Source organism: Sapajus apella, unplaced genomic scaffold, assembly GCF_009761245.1.
Source record: "Sapajus apella isolate SASKATOON/1434 unplaced genomic scaffold, GSC_monkey_1.0 scaffold65, whole genome shotgun sequence".
Taxonomy (NCBI): Eukaryota; Metazoa; Chordata; class Mammalia; order Primates; family Cebidae; genus Sapajus; species Sapajus apella.
Genome location: NW_022437005.1, coordinates 4,741,245 through 4,748,375, shown reverse-complemented (window position 1 = coordinate 4,748,375; position 7,131 = coordinate 4,741,245).

The following is a 7,131-nucleotide window of genomic DNA, read 5'->3' as shown; positions in this document are numbered from 1 at the left end:
TTTTTTTTTTTTTTTTTTTTTTTTTTTTTTGTATTGTTAGTGGAGACTGTTTCACCATCTTGACCAGGCTGGTCTTGAACTCCTGACCTCATGATTCACCTGCCTTGGCCTCCCAAAGTTCTGGGATTACAGGCTTTGAGCCACCATGCCCAGCCAGACAGATTTTAATTTTAATTGAGCTTTACTTTTTCTGGTTGGTTGGTTTTTGAGACAGGGTCTTACTGTTGCCCAGACTGGAGTGCCATGGTGCGATCATGGTTCACAACAGCCTCCAGCTCCTGGGCTGAAGCCATCCTCCTATTTCAGCCTCCCAAGTATCTGGGATTACAGGCACACGCCACCATACCTGGCTTTTTTTTTTTTTTTTTTTTTTAAATATTTGTAGAGATGGGTCTTGCTATATTGCCCTGGCTGGTCTTAAACTCCTGGCTTCCAACACTTCCCGTCTCAGCCTCCCAAAACATTGGGATTACAGGCATGAGCCACTGTGCCCAACTGGGCCTACCTTATTTTCTAAAACATGTTTTACAAAACTCCTTTAAAGCGTCTTAAGTTGTTGGACCTGTAATATCCAGGTCAGGAAAAGAAGAGCCTGTAACCCTAGCCCACAGCCACTTCTGGTAGTTGCCTCCCAGCTCTTACCCACGTTCACTAATTCATTTGGTGCGCCCTCAGCTAAAGGCACAAAGTGCCTATTTGGGGGGATTTTTAGCATCAGTCAAAGGGTAGGGATTTGTGGGTTTGGAGTGTAGAGTTTCCACTGAAGCTTACTTGCTGCAAGGATAATGTGGCAGGAGGCTCACCAGCTGCTTAGGTTTCAGGAACTGTTTATGATCGGCCTTATTTTTTAACTTACATTGCAGCTCCTTTCCAGTTGTTCTGGTGGGGTTTGGAGATGGAATGGAGGTCATATGTTTTGCTGTTTACCCCGTCCTCTCTACATTGCAAAAAGACGGAGGGGACGGTCAACCTAAGACAGGGCAAAGTCCCAGAACAGTTAATAAGAACGGTGCTCTGCGGGTGTTAGGCTGTGTATCAGTTACTCCTAAATCAGGCCGGATACGCATAGCAATTCTTGGCATAGCTTCTCGTTGCTCCGCCCTGGTTAAGTTAGGAGGTTTCTGCGAAGCCGCCGCGCGCTTCTCTTGAGGGTGGAAAACTGTAGCTAGAGCCAGCCTTCAGGATTCCAGCTGGATCCAGCTGTGGCTCCCAGGGCCTCTCAGCAACTTGGATTTGTTGATTGTATCATGATCTCATGATTCAGGGAAGCAGGTGGCCGGACATTTATCTGGGGGCAGAAAAAGTGTCAGGAGTAGGAGAGAGAATACACAAAAAAAGACCCTAAGCGGGGGAGAAGAAAGGAGCCAGAGTGAGCCACCAGACAGCAATGTAGGAAGCCCCATTCCTGCCTTCCTCTGAAGCTGATCTTGGCCTGCTCAGCAAATGCCTGAGAAGACAGGAAATCCCAAGCCTGCGGCCTCGAGAAAAACATTGGAAACGCCTGCTGTGAATCCCAACAGGGCTTGCACTGTGTTTTTCTAAAGTCTGGTTTGTGTCTGTAGTGCTTTTGACCCCCTTTGCACTGTCTGTTAAAGCACTGGTCGCCATAGGAGGGGACGGGGAGTGAAACTGACCAGATGTGACTTGCCTCAGAATTGTAGGCAAGAGGTGAGGCTGGTGTGAGGGGAGGGGCTACTTGCAAGGGTCCTTGTTGCAGAGAGCCAAGAGGGAACTGGGGACCAGAGGCTGGGATTGCCACGTCAACTCCACCACCAAGTACTGGGCTGGAGTCTGACTTCAGCTTAGTTTAAGACTATGTACAACCTAAGGAAACTCCCTCCCTTCACCCCCTTACTGGCAACAGTCAAAGGGATCTTCTTAGCACATAAGTCAGATTGTGACCTTGCTCTGCAAACACCCTTCATGACTCTGCATTTGACTCAAAATCAAAGCACCCAGTCCTTCCAACAGCTACAAAGCCCCTCGTGATTCGCTGTCCACAGCTCCAACATTGTATTTTCTGCCAATATTTCTATCCCGTAGACCCATGTAATATGATCTTGCAGCTTTCCCAGCAGAAGGAATCAAATCCCCTCCTCTTGAACCTGGGTTGGCTGTAATGGCACATGTGTAACCCACAGAACGAGACAGAAGTGATGCTGGCGGGTAACCTCCAGGTACAAAGGAGAGGAAGCCTTGCTCTTGGACCACTCTCTTAGAATGTGGTTGCTATCCGTGAGGACCCGTGCCAGATACAGAGGTCCCACATCCTCCCAGCCCGGGAAGCAGACCTCTCAGTGAAGACCTCTCCAGAGCAGCAGTGTCCATAAGGACTTTCTGTGTGGTGAGCATGTTCAGTATCTGTGCTGTCCAGCCTAGTGGCCATTAGCCACATGTTAGCTGGGATTTAGATAAAACATGAAACACTGCCAAATTTGAATTCCAGAGAACAAATAATATAGTGTAATATATTCCATGCAATATTTGGAACATAGTTATTCTTAAAAAAAATTATTTGTTGATTAAAATTCAAATTTCACTGGGTATCCTGTATTTTTATCTGCCAAGTATGGTAATTCTCTTTTTTAAAAATTTTTTTATTTTTATAGAGATGGGGTCTACCTTTGTTGCCCAGGCAGGTCTTGAACTCCTGGGCTCAAGGGATCCTCCCACCTCGGCCTCCCAAAGTGCTGGGATTGCAGGTGTGAGCCGCTGAGCCTGGCCAAGTCTGGCATTTCTCTATTAAGCACCTGGAATGTGGCTGGTGCAATTGGGGAAAGCAAAGTTTTTATTTTGCCTAATTTTAATTGATTTCTGTTTTAAATAGTCACGTGAGCCTAGGGGCTACTGTATTAGACAGTTGTCCCTGCAAGACATTCACATTTTCCTAGCTAAAGCCCCAGATGTGTGCAACAGACACAAGTCACTCCCTCTAAGGCCTGTCCACACCCCAGACCCCCAGGAACCCAAGTACAATAAAACGGTGGTGGTTTTATTGAGGCTGTTGTTTTCTGTATGAAATGGGGGTGGTTTGTGATCTTCAAGTGTAGCAGAGCTCCCCGAACCTCTGTGAACTTCCCTACTGTGCCATCCCGCTCCCTCATCCCATCCAGGCACACCGGTTCCAGGACGCCCCAGGCTCTCCTGCGCAGGCCCTCTTCAGCAATTGTGCGGTGCCTGGGATGTCCCCAATCTCCCCCCACCGCTCACCAAAGAGTCTGATGTCAGTGGTACAGAGTACAGCCCAAATATTGGTGGTTTAAATTCTTCACCTGGTCGTCCTGATGTACAGCGAGGGTTGAGAACCAACCACTTGTTTCATTCAATCACAGTTGAATCCTGTGAGCTGGGGCTGCTTTACAGATGAGAATGAGACCCCAGCGGCTCAGCCAGGCCCCAGAGTCAAAGGGTGAGAAATGGTACATCCCCATCAAATGTTGGGTCCTCCCCGTAATGAGCGGGGAACAGGTTTGACCTGAAGACAGAAGCCCAGGCTAGGGCTCTTGAACTTTGGACGGGTCCTCAATCCCCCTGGGAGGTAGCTGGTGACCTTCCCTGGGCCTTCCTCCCCCGTGGTGGGCCTCTTTCCTTAGCTAATCAGGCTAATGAAAGGCTCTGCTGCCCGCCCACTCCCTCTCTGTAATTTACTCATCTTTCTCTCTAATTTTATTGCCTCCTCAGCAGTTTCCCAAGGACCAGGGGCTCAGTTTCCACTGGGATCCCCTCCCTGGCTTAATGAAAGGGGGCTGTTTTGCAGCGGCTGACTTGGCTAAGGGTGGGGGTCATTCGCAAAGCCCTAGGGGATGGGAAGATGTGTTGGCAAATGTTTTAGAGCAGGGGTCAACAACCCCTTCTGTCCACTCAGTGCCTTCCTAAGTCCCTTTTCTTGAGAAAAGGGCCTTACATGAATTAGCGGGCAGGAGGCGGCGAGGCTGACTGCTGGGTATGGAATGTCCGGCTCTGGGTGGTAGCCTCCCTGTATTATTGCCTTGTGTTGCGGTTTAACTTCTCTTGTTCATTTTCCTCGGAATCATTTCCCCGGGTGGATTGCAGCTCCCTTAGGGTAAGGACTCTGTGATGTGTTTGAATCACTCAGGCCTCTCTGGGTTCCGCCTATGTCTCACCACCTGGCACTGGTGACCCGGCCAAGATCCTGAAGCCCATCCCCTTCCACACTTATAAAATGGGAGGGGAATTACTCTAAGCACAAAAGGAGAGTCCAGTTAGTGAAGGAGCTGCCACCTCTGCCTGCCCCAAGAGGCGTTCAGAATACTGGTCCTATCTCAGAGGAAGGGCGGAGTTGCCACTAGGAGGAGGGGCTGTGAGCGTTGTGGGAGGTCATGCACAGCATCTGTCAGTGCTGAATGAACATGACCTTGGTGTTGTCTTACCGGCCCCTGCTCATCTCCTGGCTGCAGCTGTGCACACAATAGGCTTTCAGTCTATGCTGTCTGTGCCTTTGCATGCAGAGCCATTGTTCTGAGGGCATCCTAAGCCAGGCTGGGCTAGCAGCTCTCCTGTGGTAGGGCAGAGCCTGCTCTCCTGGCTCTGGCTGGGGCTGGCCCTTTGCTCAGGTGCCTCTGGGGGCAAAGCCCTTAGCCAGGTGGGCTTGGGAATTTCAATACCCAGCCTGAGGATGGAGGGTCCTCCCTTCTCTGCTGAAATGCCACCCTAGAGTCATCCCTTGTTCTACGTCCCCTCCCCTGGGATCAGCAATGCTGTTCTCAGTTTCCCCCAGGGCCCTGGCCCCGCAAAGTCACCTGCAGAGCACTGGGGTCTGGCCTAGCGGAGCCTTGTCTCCCTGCAGCTGCAGAGACTGGCTCACACACTGGCATCCGACCCTTGGCAGGCCGATGACAGCCCCAGGACTGTGGCTGGGCCGGTGGTTTGGGGATGCACTCCCATTCTGTTGGAGCTGCAGGGTGAGCTGGGGTTAGTGGGGACTGCAGGGGGCCATAAAAGGGAAGGCAGGGCTGATGATGAGAGCGATTTCTGATGGCATCGCTTGAGCACCTGTGTCCGGCCGCATCCACTACACGCCAGACACCATGCTGGTGGGGGCATTCAATGGTCGGTAGTCATTTGCACTTCAGTGTGCCCAGTGCCAGGGGAGCAGGAATTCCAGGGTCCAGGGACAGGCAGGGGCACCTTCCTGGGTTGGAGGTGAGGGGTCAGATAAGCCCTCTGGTGGGAAGTGATTTGAGCTCCCATGGCCCATGGGATCATCTGGACAATTAGAGAGGCCATTTCCCGCCAAGGGACAGAGCAGCTGTGGCCGCTTCACTCTGCCCTGGATCCTCCTCCCTTGCCACCCCTCACTCCCTGTGCTGCCAAAGAGAGCTGCACCCTCTGTGAGACTTCGCTTCCTCTTCTGTTAAGTGGCTCTAATAAGCTTCTGCCTAAACAGAACCACCTGGGAAGGTGGTGAAAATGCGCATTCCTGAGCTTCAACCTGCAGTGTCTGGAGGGGTAGGTGTGGGCCCCGGAATGTGCCTCTTAACCAGCTTCCAGGGGCCTTTGTTGAGAGCCCCACACCCACTCTTTGAGAAGCTCACTGAAGAATGCCGGCAGGCCCTTTGGACTGGGGGATCCACCGAGCGTGCTGCTGAAGCGGGTCAGGTGTGTGGCCAGGGCCTTCCAGCCGTGGCACCATTAGAGACTACGGTGGCCCCTCTGGGACACACCTCTGGCAAACAGGAGCTACTGAGCCCCTGGCTTGGCTCCTCCTCCTGACAGCCTGAGTCCAAGGCCTCATGGTGCTGCAGGATCTGCCGAGACGTGGGAAGAACCTCCGTAGAGCCAGCCTCGCCAAAGACCCCTGGGGAGGGTGGTTGGGCCTGAGGCTTCCTGGCAGTCATCCCAGGAGACCCAAACTAGGCCATGCTCCCTCTGGGCCTTGGCCACCTCCCGCCCCGCACATTTGTCAATATTTATTTCTTCCCTGGCCTCGAACAGCGTGGTATTTGCTTAAAGGACAGGTGCAGATGCGGCTGCCATTGCCTCCTTGCCTTGCCCGCTGCTTCCTGGCACTTCTCCAGGGGCTGCCTCTTCCCTGCAGGTGGGCTTACCAGGCAGGCCCACCTCTGTCCCTGGCCCTGCCACCGGGGCCAGGGCCTCACAAGAGCTTTCTCACTTCACCATTGAGTCCAATTTCCCTTGAGACACCTTGACCTGGGCCTCTGGCCCAATGCACATCGTAAGTGGCCCACAGGCCTAGAACTGAGATGCTCAGAGCATTAGCAATGTTCTGAAAATACTCCTGGCTTCTGATCCAATAGAACAAGCCGCAAAGAGGCTGTGGTGAAAGGTCATGTGGTTTGAAACAGATGTGCGTGCGCATCGTTTTCTGAGAAATCAGATCCTGTCTTGGGCTGAGGCTAAGGCGTGGGCCTGGGGGACCCGCACGGAGACCGCGGAGCTTCTAATATTCCTGATAAATGTGTGACTGGCCCTTGGACAGGTCACTGGACATTTTTTTTCTCCCAAACAGATTCAGATGTGATTTGTCATTCTGCGTCCTCCCAGCCTCAGGGGCATGCTTCAGACAGCAGAGGCTTCAGCACTTACCGCCCCACTCCCACATACCAAAATACTTTGAGATCTGTTGCCTCAGTTTTGAGTACTGCTCACATCAACACAATGTGGGGATTGTTCCTTTTCTAATAAAGACACTGCTGAAAAACTGGACATTTGATGCTTTAAAAAATTATATTTTGACCTACTTTTAGAAAACTAGTAGTAAAAGTAGTAGAACATTTGCAAGCCTGGCACAGAGAACTTCCCTCTATCCCTCCTGCAGTTTACCCCAATCTTGCAAAACTATAGCACGGTTTGTGAAGCCATAGAACCGTGATCCGAACGAGGAAATTAACCTTAGTACAACAGCCTTAATCAAACCGAAGATCCCGTGTGAACTTCACTGGCTTTCCCATTAATGTCTTTTTCTTGCTCCAGAGTCCCATTCAGGATCCCGCATTTGCTTAGAGTTGGTTTTTCTTCTCTAGTCTTCGGGCGTCAGCAACAGCTCCTTGGTCATTCCTTGTCTTTCAGGACCTGTATTGATCAGTTACTTTGCAGAGGTCTCTTAGTTCAGGCCTGTCTGAACTTGGGCTCAGGTGGTGCATCCCAGGC